Source organism: Tenrec ecaudatus, chromosome 2 (genome assembly GCF_050624435.1).
Source record: "Tenrec ecaudatus isolate mTenEca1 chromosome 2, mTenEca1.hap1, whole genome shotgun sequence".
Classification (NCBI taxonomy): domain Eukaryota; kingdom Metazoa; phylum Chordata; class Mammalia; order Afrosoricida; family Tenrecidae; genus Tenrec; species Tenrec ecaudatus.
Genome location: NC_134531.1, coordinates 3,355,042 through 3,382,884, shown reverse-complemented (window position 1 = coordinate 3,382,884; position 27,843 = coordinate 3,355,042). Strand labels below are relative to the sequence as shown.

At 48.9% G+C, this 27,843-nt stretch overlaps 1 pseudogene; it reads right to left on the bottom strand.

Annotated features, from left to right (window-relative positions):
* The window catches only part of LOC142439337 (tRNA (cytidine(32)/guanosine(34)-2'-O)-methyltransferase pseudogene), a 95,351-nt pseudogene extending 68,805 nt beyond the window's left edge, over positions 1 to 26,546 (bottom strand).
* Between the last annotated feature and the right edge of the window lie 1,297 nt (positions 26,547 to 27,843).

Below are 27,843 nucleotides of genomic sequence, written 5' to 3'. Positions count from 1 at the left end.
CAGTCCTCCCCTGCCCCTGATAGTTGCTATGGGTCGGCATCGATCCATGGCAGTGAATTTGGTTTAGTTAGTTAGTCAGTCAGTCAGTTGTCAGAGGTGAGGGCAGTCCCATCCATTCACCCCACTACTGGTATTTCCGAATCCTCCCATCACTGGCCTCTGCATGTGGATCTGCAGACAAAAGACTGAAAAGGCTAGTTTTATACAATAAGGTTTGAGGGTAAAATTAAAATGAGACCTCGGGTTTTTGTTAAGGAAAAAAGTCGCTTTCCTCTTGGATCTAAGAAAAATATTCAAAGGTACAATAGTTTTGTTTTTGTTTTTTAAGGTATAGTCTAAATTCCCAAGCCAGGGATGCAGAAGAGAAACATTCCGAAATTCTAAAGGAATACAGAATTGACTAAACAAATATGCATTTGTACAGGCTATCTAGTTTGGGTGTCAAGATAAACGTCAAACTGATCAGTTTGACGTCATGCACTTGGTTAACAACAACACACGCTCTAGCTGCAGGCTGGTCAAGCATGTTCTAGGATCTTAGCACAGTTATGGAGGTAGACGCTGTGAAGCCTTTTGCAGGGGCATCAATGGACCCCATCGCCCAGCTGCTGGGGATCCTTCCTAGGGATTAGCCAGGACCCCTGAGAACTGCTCTCTTCAAAGTTGGCCCTCCTCTACGGCTCGGTCACTCAAATCGTGGTGTTGGCTAAGAGGACTGACTAGACCTGAGAACAAAGGAGTCCGTCTGAGAGGAAAGACAACCAGCATGCTCCTTAGGGACAAGATGGAGAGACGGCTGCTCACTGGCTCTGGACACACCGCCATAAAAGAACAATCACTAGAAAAGGACACCCTGGTTGGGAAAGCAGAGGTCCGTAGAAAGGAGGGAAACCCTCGTTAAGAAGGAGTGACACAATCGCCACCGGGGACTCGGACATGGCAATGACCGTGAGGGTTATGTGGGAGGGGGCAACGCTGTGTGCTGCTGTACAAGAGGGTGCCATGAATGGGAGCCAACTCATGCCACTACCAATAACAAGTGGGAACGACTGGCTGATGAAAAGGTGCCTGGGACCAGTCGCTGGCCTTAATCTGTGGCAACTGTGAGGCCCATCCATGGGGTCAGTGAGCTTTGGCCCTACCACCCAGAGAGCCGGGTCCCATCTCTGCCCAGAACCTTGAACAGAGGATTCTCCTCAGCTTCTGCTTCCTGGTCTCTAAGACCGCTGTCAGATATACCTGATCATTCGAGCCATTGATCTCTGTGGGGAGTTAGATTCCCTTGATGGATATGGACAAAGCTTTCCTGGGGGCAGAACTGCATCTTAATGGGTGTCAGCCCACAGGCTGCAGAGGCGAGCCCGAGGTCGTCCCGACACCCTCCTCGGCCTGAGCTGGAGCGTCCGGCAAAAGCTCGGTGCCTGACGACAGTTGTGGATCAGTGGCTCCAGGAGCTGGAAAATGAAGGGCTCATATTTCTAGTGGCTAATGGAGAGGGAGGTGCCTCTTACAACCATCCCTGGCTGCTCCAAGATGGATTGCTCCCCATTAGTGAGGCTCTGCTAGAGAGAGGCTCACTCTCACCCTGATTGCAGGGTGCCAGAGGGGAATTACTGAAGCCTCAGGGAGTGGGGGGATGGGACACTTGGGGTCCCAGAGTGCAGGCCTCTGATCCTTGTATTCACGATCAGAGCCTCAGTCTGATTTACCTGAACCTCGTGTCATGCTCCCTGGTGTCACTGATTTCCTGGGAAGGAAGATTACAGAGCTGTGAGGGTTAAGCGCCCAGGTGCTCACCAAAAGTCCAGCAGTGTGAGCCCATCAGCCACCACACTGCAGGGAAGATAGGCTAGAAATGATGGCCTTGGGAATCCTATGGGGCAGGCCCACTCTGTCACGTGCGGTGACCGAGTCAGAATCGCCTGGGAAGCCATGAGATGTTTTTATGCTGTTGCTTTAAAGCAAGGTTTGGGCCACTGTTCTTTGTGTCCAAGGGCAGGAGTTGGTGAGGGTCTTCAGAATGGGGGTCAAGTGGTCAGAAGAATTCAGGAGGAACCAGCAAGGGATACGTCACATGGGCTCCAGCCACTGCCTGTCCCTCTGTCCACACTGGAGCCCTTGAGCCGAATTCTCCATGCCTACTTCTAAGAAGCCTGAAGAAAGAAGGAATCTACACCAGAGGCTTTGAAAAGAGGACCACCCCGGTGACAGGGACGGTTTTCTTGGGACGAGGACACTTCAACTGGTTTCACATTTTTTATCTTTCCAGCTCGCTATTGATTATGCCCCCTCCAGCCCCACACTCTCCAAACATGGATCCAATGTGAATGAGCTAAAGTCACACCATCCTTACCTCCAAAGAGCCTCCTCAGTGTCCTTCTGCCAACACGGATCTGTCCATCCCTCTGGCGGTCCAGGATGCGTGCAGGATTCCTCGCCCACACCCTCCCCAGGGCTTCCTTGCTCTTCCTTTGACATTGTCCAGTTTTCACATGTGTGTACGCACTGGGCAGCACCCTGGCTCTACCTGCAGGAAGCGCGGGCAACTGCTGGACCTGGGGCAGCTCCGTGGATGGGAATGAGGAGGACACTGGCGAGGCACCAGGCATTTTCCTTCCACAGCTAACTGGGTCATCAGAGGAAGGAGAGTCCGAGAACCAATGAGACGGCCATGCCATGTGCAGCGCTGAGTAGAATCAGGACAAGCCCATTGTTCACCTGGATGCAGGCTCGCTGTCGGATGCCGGTGCCGTGCCCCCATAGCCCAGCAGAAACAACAGTGAACAAAGAAAAAACAGCTCTAACAAGGAGGAGACAGGTGATAAATTGAAATGATGAATTTCTGGTGCTAGGGCCAAGCCAGAGAGGAGAGACCATTTATCAAATCCACAGCACCCCACACAATGGAAAGACCTTTTAGGGTTTGGGTTGGTATATAGGGAAGTTGAAGCCTTAACTGAGGACTTAGACAGAAATCTGGATTTAGGTGTTAATTTACTAGCTCGTGGTTAAGAAGTAATTCAGCTGATGCATTTTGTCCAAGTGTGATGCTTCTGCCACATAAACTATCGCGCTTCCTGAGACAAGCTGACATGTCACTGAGCACAGCACAGCACAACCTGGCCTGCCAGTAAGTGGGGTTGCTGCCAACTTGGAAAGTGAGCTCTGCTCCATAGGAATAGGCTGTTCCCATTTCCACCACACCTAGGCCAGGGGAGACCCTGCAGAGCAGAGGGGTGACAGGACATATCCAGGGATCTCATTGCAGATATCCTACTTCTTTCCTGTTTCCTTTGACTTGCTTCTTGTCCCACTGTCATGCTCAGCCTTCATTTGGGTTTCAGTGATTCTTCTCAGTTACATTGCCCTTGATCAAGCCCTACCAGGCCTCCTACACCCTCCTCACCATTGATTTTGAATCACTTGTTCCTTTGTCCCTGGGCTTGTTAACATCAATAGAGAGGTCTGAGAGGCTGGCCCCAAACCCAACTACATGGACAGTCCCTCTTCCCCACAGAAAAATTCACTTCAAAGGACAGCACTGAAGCTACAGCTCAGGGAGAGGGACATGTCTGATCAGGGCACACAAGAGCAAATGAAGGGGCAGGAGAGAGAGTGGAGCACATCCTGGCCCACCAAGACCTGAGGACGATGATAATATTCCCGCTCAGAGCAGCCAAAGTACAGAGAGGACCATAGGGCCGGCCCCACTATGAGACAGGACATCCCTCACTGACCCATCGTGCTACGGGTGGCAACACTGGAGACGGTGCGGGAATTGCCCCCAATCTGATCCCAACACACAGAGGAAACACTAAGGGTGCACAGCAGAACAGCAAGCGGAACAGAGCAACAAAGTCCCCAGGGAATAACAAAGTTAGACTGTGGGGCCAGGGCCTGCACCCCATCGACCAGAAAACACTCCTAAAGGTCAACAAACAGACCCTGAACTATTTACAGGCTTTTCTTTTTTCTGTCTTTGTTTTTGTTGTTTTGTTTTCTTCTTTGCTGCTTTGTTTTGTTCTCTTTTGTTTTTTGTGCTTATTATTATCTGCAGGTCTATCTAGATAAGATTGGCAGGATAAACAATCTGGAGGAGAAAACAAAGGGACCAATGCTTCCAGGTGGACATGGGAGAGGGGGAGGTGGGGAGTAAAGGAAGTGGGTGTTGCCACTAGAACCTTTTAAACAAGACTTCTTAAGGCTCTGTCCCAACTCAGCCTCCCTGCTCCAATCTGCTTTTCTTAGCTGGTCTCAAAAAGGCAATTTCCCAATCATTCCCCAATTTGTATGTCTTTTGTCTGATGAAGGTTCTTTCTGAGACAATGGAATGTTAATCTCCAAGTGTGCTCACCGGCCCTTCCTTGAATATGAGCAAACCTATCATTGTTTGCCCCATGAATGCAGACTCAAATTTAGATTAAAAAGCTACTTTCTCCACAGCGGACACTTCCAGGGCAGGGGTCAGGCTGGTTCTGGTTGGGCCGGCCTGTAGTCCGGTCTTTTCATACATTCCTCCACGTGTTACGCTGCCCTCCTGGTTTGGCGCACCATGGTGCGGTCTGTATGCATGTTCCAATTCTGTAGAGAAACAACCAATACTCTCCCCCTGGGTGGGTTAGTGCCCTGTTCCCCCATGTCATCATCTCAGTTTCTCCCCACCCCCAGTCTCCCTCCTCCTTCCCTTTCCCCTTCTTTATGTTGGACTCACATGTACCTCCCAGGGTGTGGTCCGCCCTCCCCGCTCCCCTACCCCCCTACCCCCCTACCCCATACTGCTTATGTTTCCACCGGTGTATTGTGAGATAAGTGTCTATTCTTCTACTCCTGCTGGGCTGATTGAACTTACCTCAGGGGACTCATGTGACACTTGTCCTTGTGATTGGCTTACCTCGCTTAACATAACTCCTTCCAACTCTTCCCATGAAATGACGTGTTTCAGGTGCTCATCTGTGCTTTTTAGTGCTGCATAGTACTCCATTGTGTGTATGTGCCAGAATTTACTAATCCACTCATCTATCGACGGGAATTTAGGTGGTTTCCAACTCTTAGCGATTGTGGATTGTGCCATGATAAACATTGGAGTGCAGACGATTGATCGTGTTTTATTTGTTGCTTCCACTGGGTCTATGCCCAGTAGAGGGATGGCTGGGTCGTAAAGTAGATCAATTACCATTTTCTTTAAATATCGCCAGCTTGCTTTCCACGGTGGCTGTACATATCTACACGGCCACCTGCAGTGGAGGAAGGCTCCTATTTCACCACATTCTCTCCAACATGTGTTGCTCTCTGATTTTCTGATTTTGGCTAAGGTCAGGGGTGTTAAATGGTATCTGTGGGCCACAGAGAATGACACTAGACCTTCTTGTGGGGGAAAGAAAAAGACCTGTCATACCCAGATGGAAGCAAAGCAGAAGGAAAAAGAGAAAGGAGCAGTTGGCCTGGACTCGATATGGGCACACCAAGCCCAGAGGATGAGGTCCCTGCTTGGAGCTGCTGGGGCACAGAGAGGACTGTGTGACTACCCGCAACTCAAGACATGTTGTCCCCTAAGTGGAGCACACGGAGACAGGGGACAATAATGGGGACACATGGCAGGGAGACAGTCTGGGAATGGAGCATAACAGATCAGCAATTGGAATAAAGCTGAGCCACAGAGCCCCTGAGGAACCCCAAGATAGAATGGCCCTTGGGAAAGGAGGGGCAGCCCCCGAGTCTCCCTCAGGACCAGGGGGAGGGTCTCATGGGGACCAGCAAACAGACCTGGACCTATATAGGAATTTTTCTTTCTTTCTTGTTTCCTTTTCTCTCATCTTTTTCTCTTCCCTTTTCTTTCTTCAACAGTATGTTTTCTTATTGTTCTGAGTAGGACATGGATGGTTTGCCTAATTATATGAGTTGGACATGGGAGCGAAGCCCAGGGAGAAAGCAATAGGGCCAATAGTCCCAGAAAGTAGAGGGGGAAGAAGAAGGTAGGGAAGAAGGGGGTGGTGAGTGGATGGTGTCATGGACAGGGGAACAACTAGGGAAGTGGAGCCAGCATCTAGGAGAGGGTAGAGATCCTATGAGTATTAGAGCAACACCAAGCTAGTGGAGAGGAAGCACTAAGAGGTGGAATAAGGGGAGAAATGATGGCAGGGCAGGAGGAGGCAACAGGAAACAGAGGCAAACTCTAGGAAGCAAAAGCATGGATAGGGAGACTAACAGAGGTGTGCACTTACGCAAATACATTAATCCATAATAGTATTGGTCTATGTACAGATATTTATAAGGCTATACACTGAAGCTGCAGATGGGCCTTGGGCCTCGCTCATACCTTCCCTCAATACAAGAACACTTTGCTCTAACAAATTGGCATTCTGTGATGCTCACTCCCCTCCCCCCCACCACCCCACCCTGCCTATAGGATCGCTGAAGACAAAATGCTTGCATAAGCAGATGTGATGAAGACAGAGAATGGTGCCCGACTATTAAAAGATATAGTGCCAGTATACAACCAGACAACAAAACAACCAAAAACAAACCACTGACAAAGAACAAAACAAAATACTTCACGAAAGAAAAGCTTGTAGTTAGTTCAGGGATCGTTTGTTGCTTTGTTTTCCTCTGTCTTGTTTTCGTGCATGTTAGTGACTCCACAGGTCTGTCTGAATAGGACAGGCTGGATGAACTATCTGGAGGAAAAACAATGGGACCGACAGTTCGGGGGGACTTGGGGTGGGGGGAGGCAGGGGGGTAAGGAAGTGGTGTTAACAAACACAGGGACAAGGGAACAACATGGGACCTAAAATGGTAGTGAGGGGGGGAGTGGCAGGCCTGGTGGGGAATGATCAAGGGTAAGGTTGCATAGAGAAGAGGTATAGCTGTAGCCCAGGTGGGGACGGAGCATGGTAGTGGAGCAGGAGGAAAGTCAAGGGAGACGGAGGAAAGAGCTAGGAGTCAAGGGGCATTTATGGAGGTCTAGACAAAGACATGTACATGCAAATATATATATGAGGGTAGGGAAATAGATCTATGTGTCTATATTTATAGGTTTAGTATTAAGGTGGCGGAAGGACCTTGGGCCTCTACTCAAGCACTCCCTCAATGCATGAATACTTTCTTTTATTAAATTGGCACTCTACGATGCTCACCCTCCTGACACAACTGCTGAAGCCAAAGCTGGTGAACAAGTAAATGTGTGATCTCATGGTCCCGAAGGGATCAGTTATCAGGCATCAAAGAACAAAAAATCATATCACTGGCTGCACACCTTCATGATACGATTGCCGAAGAAAAATGGGTGCATAAGCAAATGTGGCAAAGAAAGCTGATGGTGCCAGGCTATTGAAAGAGATAGTGTCTGGGGTCTTAAAGGCTTGAAGGTGAACAAGTGGCCATCTAGCTCAGAAGCAATAAAGCCCACATGGAAGAAGCACACCAGCCTGTGCGATCACGAGGTGCCAAAGGGGACCAGGTATAAGGCATCGTGCAAAAAAAAAAAAAAAACAGAATATATATATATATACCATAGTGAATGAAGGGGGAAGTGCAGAGTGGAGACCCAAGGCCCATTTGTCGTCCACTGGAGATCCCCTCATAGAGGGGTTTAGGAGAGGAGATGGGTCAGTCAGGGTGCGTTGTAGTACCGATGAAGAATACAGCTTTCCCCCAGATCCTGGATGCTTCCTCCCCCCAACTACCATGATCCGAATTCTACCTTGCAGGACTGGATGGGGCAGAGATTGTACACTGGTGCATATGGGAGCTGGAGGCACAGGGAATTCAGGGTGGACGATACCTTCAGGACCAGGGGTGTGAGGGGCGATACTGGGAGAGTGGAGGGTGAGTGGGTTGGAAAGGGGGAACTGATTACAGGGGTCCACATGTGACCTTCTCCCTGGGAGATGGACGGCAGAGAAGGGGGGGAAGGGAGACTCCAGATAGGGCAAGATATGACAAAATAACAATCTATAAATTATCAAGGGCTCATGAGGGAGGGGGTAATGGGGAGGGAGGTGAAAAAAAGAGGACCTGATGCAAGGGGCTTAAGTGGAGAGCAATTGCTTTGAAAATGATTAGGGAAAAGAATGTACAGATGTGCTTTATACAATTGATGTATGTATATGTGTGGATTGTGATAAGAGTTGTATGAGCCCCTAATAAAATGTTTTTTTTTAATTTTTTAAGATATAGTGTCTGAGGTCTTAAAGGCTTGAAGTTAAACAAGCAAGCCATCCAACAGGGAAGAAGCAAGCCCACATGGAAAAAGCACACCAGCCAGTGCGATCATGAGGTGCCATTGAGACTGGGTAACGGGCATCAGAAGATTCACAACAAACAGTAAACAAACAAACAAAAATTGCATTGGTGAGAATGGAGGTGAGGTGGAGCAGAGACCCAAAGCCCATCTATGGACAATGGAACGTCCCCCCACAGAGGGTCGCAGGGAGGGGATGAGTCAATCAGGGTGCAGTAGGACACTAATGGGTCACACAATATACTTCTGTTCCCTGGAGGCCTCCTCACCCCCACTACCACGACCTCAGTGCCACCTCCCAATCTAGACTGGATGGGAACATGTACATAGGTAGAGGCAAGAGATAAAATTCACAACACATGGAACCCAGGAACAGAAATGGGAATAGAGATACCAAAAGGGTAGGGGGAAGGTGGGAGAGGTGGGGAGAAAGGAGGTCACTGATGACAATGAATGGCACATAACCACACATCCCCAGCCAGTGGGGAGGACAACAGAAACCAGAGGGGAAGGGAGATAGCGGTCAGTGTGCGATTTGAAAATAATTAACAATCTTCAATCTATCAGGGGGCCATGAGGGTTGCGGGGTTGGGGTGAGGGAGGGAAAAAAAGGGCAGCTGATCCCAAGGGCTCAATGGAAAGTAAATGTATAGAAAAGAACGATGGAATATATGTACGAATATCTCGGATACAACTGATGTATGGTTTGTAACAAGAGTTGTAAGAGCCCCTGATTAAGTTATTAAAAACAAAACAACTTGCTTCACAGAGTCTTGAACAAATGTTCACAGGTTGGCCTCATGAGACTGGTAAACTCCAAAATGGAATGCTGGGGCAGAGCTCTGTCTCCACGGTGGAGTGAATGGGAGTGGAGTGCAGTGGGCTGGCTGAACAGAGAGGAAAAGAAGGGCAGCCGTGCCCCCATGACTCCTGGAACGTCTGTGAAAGGAAGCAGATGGAGGCAGGGCAGGAGAGGAGGTGATCAATTCTCAAAGCCTCCTCCTGTGAAGCTCTGCATTTGTCAAGCAGAATCCTCAGGAAACAAGCACTGTGCCTAGGGGGGAGGAGACAAGGATTAGAAGCATCTATAGCTCGGTCCACACAGGGAGGGCATGGCCACTCCTGCTTTGCTAACCAAGAGGGGATCTGTGTAAGCATGTGGTAGTTAGGGATGATGCCAACTAGACACTTGTGGATAGGGGTGGAATTGAAGCTGTCAATCAAACCACAACCTAATGATACTTCCTGGATATCATAAACCTTTTGTATAACAGTAAGGGGAATAGAGTCTCTCTCTCTCTCTCTCTCTCTCTCTCTCTCTCTCTCTCTCTCTCTCTCTCTCTCTCTCTCTCTCTCCCCTTTCTATCTCTCCCCCCTGCCTGCCTGCTTGCTGGGATTCTGCTGCTGACCCTGAGAACTACCATGTGGCCTTGTCATTTATCTGCAGTTTTGTATGCATGAGACTCTGCACCCACTGGCCTCTGATCTTCCTGCTCCCTAGTTCGTCTTTCTGCATCACTGCCATGTGGCTGACCACATGAGTCTGAAGGGAGACTAGTAGATGGGCATGGAATGGATGGACTTGAGTTGGACTGGCCTGACATGCCTTCACGATGTATAATTACTTCTTGATATAAAACTCTTTCTTATGTTTGGATGAGTGACGCTGGATTTGTTTCTCTAGACAGCCCAGGCTGGCACAACACCGGAGACAGGTTCATGTCTGACAGCTGAGCCTCACTACTACTGTGCTCAGATTAATTCTTAGAAGGCACGTTGGCAAAAAGTATACTGCTGAGCAGTTGGAAAATACCTCTTCATGGGTTTTAGTCCCAAGAGGAGTTGAAAGTTGATTATGGAGTCTTTGAGATTAAAATTTAAAATACGTCTACTTATGAGGTAGTTAGTTTATTGTGCCAACCTGACAGATAAACACATGTGGGGTTAATTGAAGGGCGGAAGGATAAATGGCTTGGTGAGCCTCACCTTTCTAGTTCTCGGGTCTCTTGCTTTCTGATGGTTGGATCAGGGTGTAGCTTCCTTAGCCAGTTCCTGCTTCAATTGACAGGGCTAACTTCCTGCAAGACATCCTTGAGGAGAAGCCCCATTGACCTACCCCGATGCAGCCCTGGGTGCTGGAGCACCCATGTGGAGACCCCTGCCAGTGCTGAGATGCTTACATATTTACTGACTTGGCTTTCCTCCTGCAGTCGGCATCATTGCATCTGTTTTGTGAGATGGAGGAGGACTTTGTGGATTGGTGTTGGACATATGGGTTAATGGGTTAATGTTGGACTTGTGGGCTTGGGCAGCACTGGGTTAGGGTGTTTTCTTGATGTGCACTTAACCTTTATATAAGACTCTCTCTTATACATGAATTTCTGTGGATTTGTTTCTCTAAAGTACCCTGACTAACACAACTTATTTTACTGGAAGTCTAACGATGAGTTCACCCAGCACTTGTCTGTCAGCTGTTCCTATTGTGTGTTGCTGCGGCGCTGGAAGTCACATCACTGGCTGTTCAAAGATCATCAGGGTCGCCCATGGTGAGCAGGTTTCAGCACAGCTTCCTGGTAAACACAGACTAGGAAGAAAGACCTGGTGAGCCCAGTGTGAAAATTTCTAACCCCGCTTCCATCAAGTTGATTCCATCTCCTAATGGCCTGTGTAGTGTAGCTGAGCCTGTGGTGCATGTTTACGGGAGCAGATAGCCTCATCGTTCTGCTGCAGAGCAGCTGATGGGTTTGAACCACCAACCCTGTGGTTAGGAGGCGATGACTTACCCAACAGTTCCAGGAGGGCTGCTTCGAAAATCAGCCCATGAAAACTGCCTGAATCACCAAAGATCATTGTTCAAGGAACTTGTTCTGGACACAGCATCAGGAGGAATAAATCTCTGCAGAAGGATATCATGTGTGGTGAAGCAGAGGGTCCGTGGTGGGGAGGGAGACTGGCTGAGCTGGCTTAGCACCATCGCGGCCACGAAGGACTGGAATATGCCAGAAATTGTGCGGATGAGGCAGGACCAGGCAATGCTTCTGCCTGTGGTGCACGAGGTCACCACAATTCGGAACAGCCTCCTCCCTCGCAGCAAGATGATGAAAAGCACATGGCGAGCACCCATGCCTGAGACAGAGGGAGCATCCCGGTGCCAAGCGCGCTTCTGTGTCACCTCGGAAGGCTACCTCATTTGAGATTCCTAAGGTCTCCGCTAGGGTGGAGCTGCTACCATCCGCCAGCACTTGCCAACTCCTCCTCCCTCCATAGCCCTCTTCCCTGTTGGGTTTGATAGTGCAGCACGACGGCCGTACAGAAGGCACAACCCACGCGGAAAGGTACGTGGTTGATTAAGGAAGTAATAGGGTGTACACTCAGAATCAGGCGCACTAGCTTGTAACTCGGGATGGAGATCAGAAAGCATGCCAAGTCCTGAGGGGTCCCCCCAAAGTGCCACAGAGCAGATCGCTCAGCTCAGCTCAGCCCACTACGAAAGCAGCCATCTTTCTGCTGCCTGGCCCTGCTCAACCGGACAGGACTCCTCAGCCAACACATGTGTTCTCAGTCCCTCAAGACAGACTATTCTTAGTCCCTTAAGACAGACTCTTCTCAGCCCCTAAAGACAGACCCCCCCCCCTATCAACCCTACAGACTGACCCCTTGTCTCAGCCCCTCAGCACAGACCCCTCTCAGCTTCTCAGATAAGAGTCCTCTCAGCTCCCTGAGGAGAGACCCCTCTCGGCCCTCCAGGACAGGCTCTTCTTGGCCATGTCACAGGAGACCCATCCCGTGACACCCCCCACCCCACCCAGACGGCAATATCATCCACTGTGGGAAACACTGATTTAAGGAGGAAAATATCTCAAACTTTTCCCAACAAACCAAAGGAAAAATGATAACCGTATAAAGAGTCTTATTTCACCACAGCAGTGCAGCAGGTGACAGAGAGTCAAGTGCATCAGGTAAAAGAGTGTCAAGTTGTGACCGCCAGCCCATTCGGAGTGCGCCAGAACACCTACCTGGTGGACAGTGGAAGGCATGAAAGTCAGAGCATCTACGTGGCAGACGGGGGGCGTCCCTAAAGCCTGAATGTCTGCATGATGGACGGTGAGCATTCACAACACTGGGACATCTGCACCAGGCGTGGGGGGCAGCCCTACCACTGGGACGCTGTGCTCATGCCTGTGTTCCTGGAGCCTCCAGACGAGAGGTGGAAGAGTATGCCCGGAGAAAACACGCTCATGGTTGGAAAGGGGGAGTGGCCCCAAAGGCAACCGTGAATTTGTTTAACATACAAATGACCGGATGGTTCATTACATACGCATTGAGATTTTTCTGTTCCGATTTGTTTTCTCAGAGGAAATCTGTGGATTTGAGTGGACATGGATTGCACATCCCTTGGGGACTGTGCAGAATGGAGTGTCAAATTTCGTTTGCGAAGGTCATCGTGAACAGGTGCATGTGCAACAGTGACTCACAATAACAACCCCTTCTGTGAAGCTCCCCGAATCCCTGTCTGGTGGTGGCCATAAGCCAGGGGTCCTATGAAAACAAACCTTTATTCTCACACATAGGGAGCCAGGACTCCAAATTCAAGGTGTCCGCTGGGCCGTGATGACCTTTCTTATCACTCCCAACTTCTGGAAGCCGTCAGACATCCCTTGGTTTCTGGTGACAGCATAGCTCTGTCACAAGTCCTGTCTCTCCTCTTTGATGAGAAAGCCAGTCGTAGTAGGTTAGGACCCACTTTACTGCAGTGTGTCTCTTGTTACTGTAACTGGCAGCGCCTTCAAAGACCCTGTTCCAAACAAAGTCACATTCCCAGGTGCATCATTTGGGGGAACGGAAGTAACAACTCAATGCATAGCACTACTGGTCATAGAGAAGAGTAGCATGGACACTATGGGGAGGTACAAGTGCACAGCTTTGTTGAGAGGGTAGTCTTTAATATGCTTCAGAGCATGTTTATGAAAATGAAAATGCTTCATTTACCGAAAATATGGTTTGGGCAGTGCCGTCGGCCTAGCCTTCTGTGTCATCACTCCCGGCATCGTTCACTCTGTAGGTGTGTGAAGGGAGAACTCTTACCATGCTTCCCAACACAGGTAAGCCATCTCTACCATACATCCGGAGCCAAGACCTGGGTGTGAACATCCAGGCCCAGTTCAGTGGCCCTAACTGACCTACTCAGAAAATGCAGGCGAACCGGCCACTCTGTGGTACCCTCCGTGTCTGCAGGGGGAGTGTCCCTACTGAATACATTCCTTTTGACAAGACACTGGGTATCTGATAGGGGATCTGTCTTCCCCTGCTCTCTACTTCTTCCACACAGACCCATAGACTTACGCTTCTGCTTCCCATAGATCTCATCCTAGCAGTGAGTGTGGTATTTCTCTACACGTTCGCTGTCATTACAGACTGCGGGGGGGTTGGGGATTGGGGGCAGAACCAGGAAGAGGCCGGAACCTGATTCTGTTGCTTGGAGATGGACTCCATGCCCACACCATGCTTTGTTTCTCTTGGCATCTCTTGGCACAGCCTCCTCCCCTGGAAGTGTATCCATCGCAGGAGCTTCTCTGTGGAGATAAGAGTTCCAAGTATTTGGGGTTCATAAAGCATGTACTTCCTGCTCTCCTCTCCCAGGAGGCCACTTTAGAGTGTTGAAGGCATAGCATGTCTTTCCTTCACTGCCATCACCTGTCTGTCAGCTTGCTGGCCTGGGGTTTGCATGTTGCCATGGTACTGGAGAAGGAGCCCTGGTGGAGCAGTGGACTATGCCCTGGGTCGCTAACCACAAGGTCACCCATACAAACCCACCAGCTGCTCTGCAGGAGCTCCATGGGAGAAAGAGGAGGCTTTCTGCTCCGGCAAGGATCGACAGCCTGAGACACCCACGGAGCAGTCCGACTCTGTCCTACAGGCCGAGATGAGTTGGATTGACTCCGTGGCAGTGAGTATGTTTGCAATGGCACCAGTATGTTAAATCCCAGCAGAGTCACCCACGGTAGACAGATTTCAGCAGAGCTTCCAGACTAGAGGGGACTGGGAAGAAAGGCTGGGCAATTTACTTCCAAAAATGAGCCCAAAGCACCATGGATCCAGTGGGAGATCAGCTCACACCGTGTCTGAAAGGTGAGCGCCGTGGGCTGGAAGTCACTCACATTGCACAGTGACTGCAAGAGTGGGCTAGGGCAGACCATGGTCATGACCATGGTACAGGATGCAGCAGCCCTTCATCCCCGGTACCCGAGTTCATCCTGAGCTGGATGGAGTCTGCTCGATGGCCGCTAGCAGCAGCAAGCTCATCCTGAGAGACCTTCCTGGGGTTACTCAAATGAAATGGTGCCTTCTGCTTCCTGCTTTGAATGGTCATACAAAGGACAGCTGTGATGTGTTTCTTTCGCTGAATAAATTTAACGGATTTGCTTAACTGTCGGTGTGTTATATATGGTGAGAGCGTTGTTTTTTCAGGACTGACTCACATTCTATTGGTTAAGATTCATTTGTTTCTGCCCAGAATGCAGTAGGTAATTACTATGGATTGAAATATATCCACCCCAAATATGTGTCCATTTGGCTGGGCCATGATCCTCCATATTGGGTAGGTTTGCCCTGTGTTGTGATCTCATGTGATTACCCTAACCTCTATGGTGTTGGTAAGGCAGCACTCGAGGCGGTTATGTTAATAAGACAAAGACAAAATACAACCTATGGAGTTACATTTGCGATACATGAGAGATTAAGCAAGCAGTAAGTGATCAGACAAGCCCGAGCCTTGGGACAACCAAGAACATTGAGCAGTGATCAGAGCCTGTCCTTTGGACCCAAGGCCCCTGAAATGAGAACCTCGTAGGCCCAAGGGATGATTGATGTGAAGACCCACCGAGATCTCCAGGAGATGCAGGATCCTGTTAAAAGGAGAGAAAGGCCTCCGCCCAGAGCTGACGGAGACACCTTGCCCAAGAACCGGCCTCTTGAATTCAGACTCAAGCTCTCAAGATTGTGTGAGGGGACGTTTTTGTTTGTTAAAGCCCCCCGCTTGTCATCTCTCTCTTCTAGCAATACCACGTAGTGGATCCAGTAACCCCATAAACGAATTTCCTCAGGGTCTAAAGGTCCCTCCTGAATGCTCATGTGATGCACTTAGAAGACATGCCTCTTTCAGAGGAGCCCTGTCTTGTAGCTGTTTGCTGTATGGGCTCGTGTGTTTGGTACGGAACCCAATACAGTTCTGTAAGAGAATTCAGTGGTGCCTTCATGCCAGGGCTTTCACCCGGAAGAAGGACGTACTGTTCCCGTCTCACTGCCTTTCTTTGCTGGGGCACCTGCACTAGCAGGGGACAGTCTGGGCTCAGCGGGAACTGTCTCGCAACAGCACACATCCCTTCGCCGAGCCTCCGAGCCTCCGTCAGGGAAGAGGAAGGAGACGCTTCGACCAGGAGCTGCTCTCCCTGCCATCCCCCGAGCCCACCAGTCTGCGGTCGGCTGAAGAGTGGCTGCCCATGGAATGGCAAGGGGCTGCCTTATGAAATGGTTTCCTAAACTTGCCTTCCTGGGAATGAGGTTTCCCAGGATGTCTAAATAGTCATTTCCAGCCCAAGCACAATTTCTTAGATGAATGGAATGAATGTCTACATTAAAAGTTAAACATTTTGAATAAATCATAACTGCATTATTGACTTGCCAAAGACAATGGAGAGCAGATGACAGCTGCTCGCTTTGGGTCATGTCTAAACGGAGACTGGCACTCATTCACTTACGCATTGGGTCATTTGTGATAAGCCTTGCACACTGTGCAAATGGGTATTTTGCAAAGTCGATTGTGCAAAAGCATTTGTTTGCATTTAGAGTCTATTTTTCCCCTTTAGTAAATTGTTATTGTTGGTGCTGTCAGATTTTGCCAAGCCTATTTTCAACTCATAACAGCCCATGCAGAGCTCTGTTTGCACAATGATTACAGACTGGGCTGCGATACGGAGGGCGAGCCGTGAAAAACCACCAGACTCTTTGAGGGAGAATGATGGGGCTTTCTACTTCCAAGCAGAGTTAGAGTCTCGGAAAACCCCGAGGGGCGGTTCTCCCCTGTCCTTTAGGGTCACTGTGAGTCAGCATTGACTCAATGACAGTTAGTTTTGCCATTTTTTAAATTACCCATGTGTCAGAGTAGAACTTCCCATTAAGGTGGTACTCAGAGTTACAGTGGTAAGCTGCTAACTACAAGGTTGGCAGCTCAAACTCACCAGCCGCTCTGAGGGAGAAAGATAAGAAGTAATGCATTTGAGTTACAGTTTGTTGAAAAATATTGAAGATACCATGGTCTAGCACAGCGGTTCTCAACCTGTGGGTCTTGACCCCTTTTGGGTTGAATGACACTTTCACAGGAGTCACCTAAGACCATCAGAAAACAAATATCTCTGATAAGCAGAAACACATAGGAGTACCTGGTGTGAAGACTGTTACCCATGCTTCACCATGCTTCAAGACAAAATTTCATTTATTTGAAATTAGGAATAAATATTTCACAATATAAGACTGCATGTTGTTTTGTGATTAATCGCTATGCTTTAATTGTGTTCACTTTGTAACAATGAAAATGCATCCTGCATATTCGATATTTACATTACAATTCATAACAGTAGCAAAATTACAGTTATGAAGGAGCAACTAAAATAATTTTATGGTTGGGACCACCACAACATGAGGAGCTGTATTAAAGGGTCGCGACATCAGGAAGGTTGAGAACCACTGAAGAATGAATAAATCTGTCTTGGAAGAAGTATCGCCAGAATGCTCCTGAAGAAGTGAGGTTGCTGAGCCTCGTCTACATCCGTTGCCCATGCTATCAAGATAGACCAGTCCCTGCTTGGTAAAGTGGAAGGTCGTCGAAAAAGAGAAAGCCCCTCAGCGATGGATTGACACAGTGGCAGCAACAATGTGCCTAAACAATTGTGAGGATGACGCAGGAGGAGGTGGTGTTTTGTACTGTTGTCTAAAGAGTTGCAATGGTCAGAACTAACCCAACAACACTTAAACCCAACCAAACACCCACTGCCAAAGAGTCCGTGTCAACTCCTAGCAGCCGTATAGGGCAGGGCAGAATTACCCCTGTGGGTTTCCAAGACTGACACTCTTTACAGGAGTAGAAAGTCTCATCTTTCTCCCAAGGACTGGCTGTTGGTTTCAAACTAATGACCTTGCAGTTAGCATCCCAGTGCTTACACACTATGCCACCAGGGCTCCTTATGCTACCAAAACAGTCTAATAGAGGTAGGTTGCCAGGTCTTTTCTCCTGCAGTCTTTGATGAGATTCAATCTTTCAGTTGGTAAGTAGTCAGGTGCTTAACCTTTGTGGCAATAGGGTTCCTTACAGAAAAAGAAGGGTTTTTCATTGCTGTACAGTCAAGTCCTACACAGAGAAAGCCACCATGGCAGAGTAGAATACCCTACCCCAAAGGGTGGGAGCAGATGGCCGGATCCTTAGCCCTTGGAGTCCATGGCGGGGGTGGGGGTGGCCGGGCGTCAAACTGCCAATGTTGAATCTGAGAGCTTAAGAGGTCTGCTGCCGTAGATATGCACAACATAATACTTTCATTTATTTCTGAATTGCTGTTTCCAGCACCATCAATTGTGGATCCAGGAAAATGAAAACGTTAACAACTTCAATCTTTTCTCCATTTATCATGATGTTTCCTGTTGGTTTGATTGAGAAGAGTTTTGTTTTCTTTACATTGAGGTGGAATCCGTAGTCCTCGCTCTTCACCAGGCTGTTTGGAGTCTCCTTCACTTTTAGCAAGAAAGCTGTGTCATTTACGTCGTTCAGGCTATTCACGAGTCACCCTTTAATTCTGGTGCCAAATTCTCCAAGCAGTCAGCATCCCAAATGATTTGCTCTGCATTCAGATTGGAGAAATATGGGGAAAGGTTACAATCCTGATATACAACTTCCCTGAGATGCACCCCCTCCCACTGTCTCTGTATCCACGTCCAGGTTCTTTGTGATCACCAGTGACTGTTCAGGAATTCAATTTCTTTACAATGCTACCCATAGTTTGTTATCACCCCATAGTCGGAGGTCTTTGCCCCGTAAATAAGATGGAAGGAAACATCATTCTTATGTTATCCTCTGCTTCCAGCCTAATCCATCTGGTGCCAACAGGGTGTCCCTCGTCACACATCCTCTTCAGAATCCGACTTGTATAGCTGACAACTCCCTGCAGACACACGGCTGCAACTGGTTGTAATCCTGTCAGCCAAGTTTTACTTGTGTGTGACACGGATACAACTTTATAATTTCCACAAATATGGATCTCTTCCTCTCAGGTGCCCAGGTAGCTGCCTTCCAGAGTTCCTGGCACAGCCGAGTGAGTGCTTCCAGAGCTGCATCAGAACATGTTGAAAATATGTTCAAAACTACGCCTTAAAAAGAAATCATGATTGTCTGCATTCTAAAAATATCATCTGTGGTGTATTTAATAGAACCTGTGGCAGACCCTCCACCCCTCCTTCTTTTTCATTCTCACAGAATTAAGGTTTTGTTCTGGAATGCAGGTGGCCAGCTGTTTCTGGAGAGATGCATTCACACCCTGGTCCAAGGTGCGGGTCCTAACAGGTCTAGACGTCATGATTGAACCCACTGGCAGAGTTTTGTTTCCACATGGGCATGGATCTGACCAATGGGGACACACCTTCACCTCTCTGTGGATGACAGGTCCTCTCCATGCCTTAAAAGGAGTGTGGATGTCACAGTGGTTAAGCACACATCACTTACCAAAAGATTAGTGGTTCAAACTGATCAGCTGCTCTGCAGGAGGAAGATGTGTCATTCTGCTTCCCCAAAGATTCGCAGCCTTGGAAATCCTAGAGGGCAGTTTGATCCCACCTAGCAGGGTTGGTAGGAGCCAGTATGGGCTTGCTGCTCACGGGAATGGCTTGCATTTGGGTTCTGTATCCCCCTTTTCAAGCTGATAGCTGTCCACCCATTCAGCCACTCACTCCTTTATTGATCCGATTTCTAGATAAGTTGAATGCTATTGATAGAAGCTGCAGTGTTGGTATCCAAGACAACATGTGTTTGTAACTGCTTGAGAACCGCTGTTTTGTCTTCACCAAAGAAAATCAATCCTTTCAAAGGGAAGCAACCAGAGAAACATCTGAGAAAATCTCCTTCGCTGTGGTTATCTAGGGCTTCTCAGAATTATTTAACAACATCAAGATAGAGAGGCACAGTATAAAGAAGAAAGGAAAATAACCAGGAGCCGGGGGAGGGGGTGCTGTGATGTCTCTTTAATGTGGTAGGAAAGGGAGCACAAGAGGGAAGGGCTTTCTATTATTTATTATCATCCCCCAGGCAACCAAGCGAAAGCTTTGGCTTCCTTTAGCAAAAGCAGATGTGTTAGCATCTAACTTTTCGACACACAAAAAGCAAGGCAGCCGCTTGCATCGCAAACAGGCCTTGACGTGCGCTGAGCTGCGAGGCCAGGGAAAGGTGGCACTCTTCCCAAATACGGTGGTCATGCATGTGAGTCCAGTGAGCTTCTGCAGGGAAACAGAACCAATGGGAGATAGGGCCAGAGATTTATTTTAAGAAATGGAATCAGGCGGTTGTGGGAACTAGCAAGTTTGAAACCTGCAGAATCAGCAGACTAGAAATTCAGGCAATCATTGATGTCTTACTTATGAGTCTGGAATTTGTAGGACAGGCCAGCAGGCTGGAAACAGGAGGGGTTTTGCGTGATAGTCTTGAGGAAGAATTTATTTCCCAAGGCCTTCAACAGACTGGATGGGACCTACCCTAGCTATAGAGCCCCGGTGGCACAGCGGCTATGCACTGGGCTACAATCCACAAGGTCAGCAGATTGAAACCTCCAGCCCCTCCGGGGGAGAAAGATGGAGTAGTCTATACCTCTAAACCGTTACAGTCTCAGAAACCCACAGGGGCTGCTCTACCCTGTCCTGTAGGTCCACTGTGAGTCAGCATCCACTCAACCCAATGACAGTGAATTGACTTGAGTAGCTGTGCCCACCTTTACATAAGGCCAACTGGGTGTGGGCACTGACTGCATCTACTAAATGCCACACAGCACCATCCAGCCTGCTGCTTGATTGAGTATAGTTAACTGGGTACAGGAGACTTGGTGGTGCTGGTCAGCGGGTATTGAACTACTAACCCTGAGGTCAGCTTTTCAAATGCCCCGGTGGCTCTAAGGGGGGCGGGGTGCAGCTTTCTGCTCCCTGAACGATTTGCAGCCCCTCGAACTCTACATAGTGTGCCTAGGAGTCAGATTCCATTCTGTGGCAGTGCGTTAAGGCCATACTGCTCATCTACCACGTTGTCGTATTGTGGTGGCTTGCTTGTAGCTGTGGTGCTGGAAGTTATGTCACTAATATTTCGAAGATCCAAAGGGTAACCTATGTTGAGGAGCAAAGACGTCCTCAGGTCAAGACGTGATACTTTCAATCACCCTGTACACATGGAGAGCTGGACAATAAGAAATTCCTTAAAGAAGAATTCGATGCCTTTGAACCATGATGCTGGTGAAAATGCAGAAAGTACTGCAGACCACCAGAATAGCAAGCAACTCTATCTCAGGGGAAGTACAATGAGCTATTCCTTAGAAGCAAGGATGGTGGGACTTTGTTTCAGTTACTTTAGGCATGTTGCCAGAAAATACCAGTTCCTGGAAGTAGCCATCATGCTTGGTAAGTTAGAGGGTCAGCCAAAAAGAAGAGGACCCTTGATGAGATTGATTGACACAGCGGCGCAATGATGGGCTTCAACACAGCTACTACAGTGGGGATGGTGCCGGGCCAGGCAGTATTGGTTCTGCTGTACATACGGTCACTAGGGGTTAGAGCTGACTTGAGGACACCTGAACACAGGTTCTCACCCTGATCTCCCCTTGGCCCTTACCTAAGGGGAGAAGCTCCCCACTCAGTTAGTTCCCCTAATAGCTGGGCCATCTGCAACCACTTGGTCCTCAACCAAGCAGGGTTCTCTTGCCTGCCAGTCCACAAAATTACTCAAGTAAGCAACCAGACCCTTCTGGGGGACCTAGAGGCCACCTACCCTTTTGTTACTGCAAGGCCTTCCCCCATCAGGCCCTGCTTGTTCACACTTGACTCCAGTGGGGCCTGCCGGAGGCCCTCTTGTGCAACTTCCTCATCCCCTGGGCTGTGAGTAGATGGGACTCAGAAACCGCTGTCAGTCTCACCTGTCCAGTGTCAGGTGTCTTGTGTTCAACCATCCTCAGAACTCAAGGGTAGGAAATCCTTCCTCCTCAAAAGGCAAAGAAAAGAGTACAAAACATGGTATCTCTGACTGGTAGCGTATCCTAAACCTTTCTATTGTAGCTACACTCTCCAAATCACAAACGCAAGTGTTGGAGCGTAGATGGACAACAACCAAGGCCTGGTGATATACTTCTGAGTATTGACTGGGAAAGGAGCATTCTGGCTGTACTTCTTCCAAGATGGAACAACGCATGTGCTACCTGAAACCTGGGTGCAGATTGCACAGTCTGACTGCTGCTTCCAACATAAGGACCTGTGAGAAGCCAGCACATCTGCTCAGTCTCTTCTTGAACACCTTCAATACATCCGGGGAAGAGGATGTCTCACTCTTTTGTATATGTGCCCCTCCACTATGGAAACTACTGGCCATTCCTTTTTGGGGTTTGTGTGTGTGTGTGTGTGTGTGTGTGTGATAAAGACTAGTTTTAAATTAATTCTATTGTCGTGTTATTTAAAGTTAAATTTTTATTTTGTTTGTTGTTCTTTGCCTCCAATGAGTCAACCCTCAACTCATGCTGAGCTTATGCCCAATGGAATGAAATAAAGCCCCTAACCATCCCTAGAGTGAGACCTAGAAAACCAAAAGGGAAAAACAAACTCAGCATAACTTGACCTGAAAGAACTCAAGCAAAAACATCAAGCCTCTAGTTGCAATATTGAAGGTTCTATGGTCAAAACATTGAATGACACAGGTACAACATGAGTCCCCTGAAGTAAGTACAATCAGCATGACAGAAATAGAAGAATAAACATCCATCTCCCAATAAACAGGGGGAAGTATAGATAGTTGGAGGGAGGGCAGGCCACACCTAGGGAGGTACATGAGAGCCCAGCATAAAGAAGGGGAAGTGGGGCAGGGGGAGGGAGAACCGGGATGGGGAGAATCCCAGTGGATGGCATGGTGGGAACAGGGCACTAACCCACCCGGTGGGGGAGTACTGGTATGTCCCCACAGAACTGGAACATGCATACAGACCCCACCATGACACACCAAACAAGGAGGGCAATGTAAAGTACGGAGGACTACACAAAGAGCCCGACCCCCACAATCAAAGGGAGTACCACAGAAAATGAAAATAGATCGTCTGGTGTGGGAAAGGAACTGACCCACCACACCACACCCAGAAGGAAGCTGAAACAAAGGAAGGAGAAAGGATGTAGTGGAGTACACCTGGGGCCACCAAGCCCACAGGACGATAGCCTAGCTCGTAGGGCCCATCTTACAGAGAGGACCATACAGCTGGTCACACTGCAAGATGCGACATCCTGCACCAACCCATGGCCCTACACCGGACAACACTTGAGACACAGTGGGGGATGTGCGACTGAGCTGACCCCACCACACTGAGGCAAACACTGGGGACGTGCAATGGAGCAGCGGGGGAAGCAGAGCAAAGAGATCCCGAGGGAGTATAAAGAATGGACTTTGGGGCCAGGACGTGGCATCCCACAAGACTCATCCGGAAGATACTCCTAAAGGCCAACAAACAGACCTTGAACTACTAACAATTTTTTTCTTTTTTTGCTATCTTTTTGTTTTGTCTTTTCTTTTTTCTTTTTTTTAACCTTGTAGATTTTGTATGTTAGTGGCTTTTTTGCTTATCAGCACATAGGTGTTGCTGCTGTCGAAGCCATGTTCACATGTGCCACTTGGGTGCTGTCAAAGCCATCTGCATTTGTATGCACATATTACTATATCAGCAGGTCCACCTAGACAAGAAAGGCTGGACAAACAATGAGAGAAGAAAATAACGGGACCAACGGTCCCAGAGGGACATGAGAGTGTGGGAGGTAGGGGAAGGGAGGAGGTGTTGGCCAACACAGGGACAAGGGAACAACGAGTGGTTCAAAACCAGTGGAGGGAGGGGATGGGAGGACTGGTAGGGAGTGACCAAGGGCAAGGTAACTGAGAGTAATTACTGAAACCAGAATGAAAGCTGAACATGGTAGTGGGACAGGACGAAAGCATGAGGAAAGGAGTAGGAGGCAAAGGGCATACAGAGAAGCCTAAATACAGACATGTACATATGTAAATATATTTATGATTATGGGGGAAATAGACCTATGTGCATATATTTATACTTTCAGTAGTAGGGTAGCAGGTGGACATTGGACCTCCTCACACACACTTCCTTAATACAATAGCACCTTGCTAAACGTTCATTCCATGATACCCACCTTCCCGACATGATCACTGAAGACAGACGTGTGTATAAGCAAACGTGGTGAAGAAAGCTGATGGTGCCCCGCTATCAAAAAGATATAGCATCTGGGGTCTTAAAGGCTTGAAGGCAAACAAGCGGCCATCTAGCTCAGAAGCAACAAAGCCCACAGAGAAGAAGCACACAGCCTAAGTGAATACAAGGTGTTGGACGGACCAGGTAGCAGACATCAAGAAACAAAAACCATCATTGTGTGATCACCTTCCTCACATAAATGCTGAAGACGAATGTGTGCATAAGTAAGTGTGGTGAAGAAGGCTGATGGTGCCCGGCTATTGAGAGATATAGCATCCGGGGACTTAAAGGCTTGAAAGTAAACAAGTGGCCATTTGCCCGGAAGCAACAAAGCCCACACGGAAGCAGCACACCAACATGTGTGATCGTGAAGGGCAGAGGAGACCAGATCTCAAACAACAAAGGTGGAGGGGGAGGGGATCACATCACTGTGAATGAGGGGGAGTGCAGCTTCCAGAGCTGCAGGCCAGAGTCAGAAGAAAATATAGAATGAAGACTACCTTTGCTGATGTCAGATGGATCTTGGCTCCAAGCAGAGAACACCATAAAGATGATACTGCTGTTTCATTGACAATGCAAAGGCATCCGGCTATGTGGATCATAACAAACTATGACCATCCTTACAAGAATGGGAATTCCAGAACACTTCCTTGTGCTCATTTGGAACTTGTGCATGGATTAGGAAGCAGTAGTGCAAACAGAACAAGGAACACGGCATGGTTTCAAATCAGGAAAAGTGTGTGCCAGGGTTGTATCCTCTCACCACACTTATTAAATTGGTGTGCTGGTTTCAAGCATCATAGAAGCCGGACTATATGAAGAGGTGCCTGGCATCAGGACTGGAGGAAAGCTTACTAACAACCTGAGATGTGCAGATGATGCATCCCTGTTTACTGAAAGTGAGGATATTTTGAAGCACTTGCTGATGACAATCAAGGATTGCAGCCTTCAGTGTGGATTATGGTTCAATGTAAGGAAAAACGAAAATCCTCCCCACTGGACCAATAGGTAACATCAAGGTAAATGGAGATAATGTTGAAATTGTCAAGGATTTGTCTTGCTTGGATCCACAATCACTGTTCATGGACACAGCCTTGAACAGATCAAAAGGTGAGTTGCATTAGATGAAATGCTGCCAGGACCCCTGTAGTGAATTGAAAAAGAGAAAGGCCCTTGGCAAGATGGAGTGCCATGGTTGCTGCAAAACTGGACTCAAGGGTAGGAGCAATCGCAAGGGAGGCACAACACCAAGTGCTGGTTCATTGAGTCAGAACTGACCCAAGAGCCCCTAAAAACAACAACTCATTGTGGATCCAACTGTGGCAATTCGTAGAAACGTGTTGCTGATTTTCAGTCGCTAATCACCAGGCCATTCTTCCTAGCCCTTCTTTGTCTGGAAGCTCCACAGAGACCTGCTACACAACACAAGCCTGAGTCGAACCGGGTGGGAGGTGAGAACTTCACAACGGAGCCACCGACACCCCACAGTTTTTATGTCTGTTGTCATCATGCGTCACGTAGTCCGTTCCAATGTGTGGCAACCCTACGCACAACAGAACCAATCACTGCTCGGCCCTGCGCCGTCCTCACCATTGTCATGTCTGAGCCTGTGGTTGTAGCCACTGTGTCAGTTCCCCTCTTTGAGGGTGAGTGCTGCTCTTGTTTACTGACCCTCCGCTTACCAAGTATGATGTTCTTTTGCAGGGACCAGCCACGGGCTGATAACATGTCCACAAGCACATGCCTGAGATAAAGTTTCTCCTAACTCGCTTAAAATAGTCTACCGCTTGAGATCAAAAGGGCGGCATCTACCCAAGAACACGCGTTCAGAAAGTTTAATAAAGGAGGAGGAGTAGAAGAAACAGGAGACTCAAGGAGGAAGTGGGGTAAGTGACAAAGTGGAGATAGCAGTGAATGACTTGAAACAAAATGTGTGTGGATTGCCGAATGGAAAACGGACCTGCTCTATAAACTTTCCCCCAGCACGCAACAAAGCGTTAGAGAAGCAAACAGAAGTTGAGCACAAACAAGAAAGGATTCACAGAAACAGACTTGAGTGAGCACACGAGAGTAGAGGGAGACAAGTTTGAGTTTGGAGTCCCTTTCCCCAGGGACTGCAGAGGAAGGCCAGGCCCAGGGGAATTCGGAAAGCTGCCCAGGAGGGGTGAGAGAGGGGAGAGGACATGCATCAGGCGGGGAGGAGGCCGAAGCCTGAAGCAAAGAGAGTAGAGTAACATTCAAAGGCTATGTGGTACCTGAGGAGTTTTGCTTTCGTCTCCTCTCTTGCCCTTCCCTCCCCTCCCTTCTCCTACCCTATTCTGCCCTACCCTATCCAATCCTCTGTGTGTCCATCCTCTCCCTTTCCCTCTCCATGAGCTATCGTTTGGGTTCGTGGGAGGGACACCATGTCAAGAAAGAAGTCAACAGAGGCGAGAGCAAAGACCAAGCACAGTGTCGGCGTTTAGGACGTGGAACACGTGGGGCAGCTGTGAAGAGAAAATAGGCACTGGCGCCGGCAGGCTGGCGGGCAGTATTAAGACAGAGAGACCGCTTGAAGGACAGATGGGGGGACAGGAATCCCTGGTTGACCATGCGCTGCACATTCGTACCTTCAACTCTTCTCCCAGGCACTCTTGTGCTTCCCCAGCAGGTGTTTGTCCTGTGTCCTTGCGTTTGATGTTCAGGGCGAAGGACGCCTCTGCTTCTATGGGTGATCGGCACACGCAGTTGCCCCACGAAGATGCGCTGCGGGATGAGCAATTCTCCTGATGGGCAGCTGCCATGCCCTATCACTGCCACCATGCAAAGTGACCTCTCTGGCCTTGGGAAGGCCGGTGTCAGGGTGCTGTCATCCACTGGGCACCATTCCTGCATTTCCGGAAGATGGTGTGGGTCCCATGGTGGAGCAAGGCAACGCCAAAACCAAAACCAAGCTCCTTTTCCTGGAGTCGATGCTGGGCCGCGGCACTTGTGGGAAACAGAGTAGAACTGTTCCTTTGAACTTTCAAGGTTGTACATCTTTGTTGTCTGTTGTTGTTGTTGTTGAGTCGGTTCCAACTCACAGCGACCCAATTCACAAAAGAGAGAGACACCCACCACCCAGTCCTGCACCAACCACACAATTGTTCTTACCATGGAGCCTGTGGGGACCGGACCATGCAGCCCCTTCCCTCAGCTCCGCCGGAAGATAGCCTGCTGGACTGGGCGCCACTGCCTCTCAAGGCCAAAACCAGATCGTGCAGTCCCTGCCCCCAGCATTCCCAGGAGCTTGTCTCTCCGGGCCAGGTCTGCACAGCCCCTTCCCTCAGCGTTCCAGGAAGCGGGTCTGCCAAACACAAGACTATTTACTCACAGAGCACACCCTGACTCAGACCCTGTAACTGCAGCCCCAGAAAAGCCTCCCTTCCTCTCACCAACACATACGTCCTGATTCACGCCCTATATATGTCCCACCCCCTCACTGCCAGGGGCGACTTCCCTGTCCTAACTCGTTGGGTCATGGAATCCGCCCGGGAGTTCCTCCCCTGCCCTAATAAAGGCACTCTTAACCTCACCTTCTTTGTCTTGATTCTACCTCTGTTCTGCATCTCAATTTTACCTCCCGGAGCCCACTGCTGCAGCCACGGTGTCCATCCACCTTGTCGGAGGTCTTCCTCTTTTCCACTGGGCCACGACCAAGCATGATGTCCTTCTCCAAAGACTGGTCTCTCCTGATGACAAGTCCACAGGATGTGAACCTTGATGGGAGGCAGAGAGCCTCATCTTCTCCCTCAGAGCAGCTGGTGGGTCCGAAGTGCTGATCGTGTGCTTAGCAGCCCAGCCTGTAATCCACCGTGTCTCCAGGAAAGCCTTCCAACGGGTTCCCTGGAGTGGTGGTTGCTCCGAGAGTTCATATTCTTTCTCCTGGCTGAAAAAGACTCCTCTCAGGAGGCTCGAGTCTGTCAGCCTCCAAGGTGCCCCTCAATTAATCGCCACACTTCTCTCGGCTCAGTGTCTTCCCGATAAATAGGTGTGATGCCACCTCCCTCTGATGGTTGCTTTTAGACGAAGTGAGACCGCATATGAAACACCTGGTGGCAA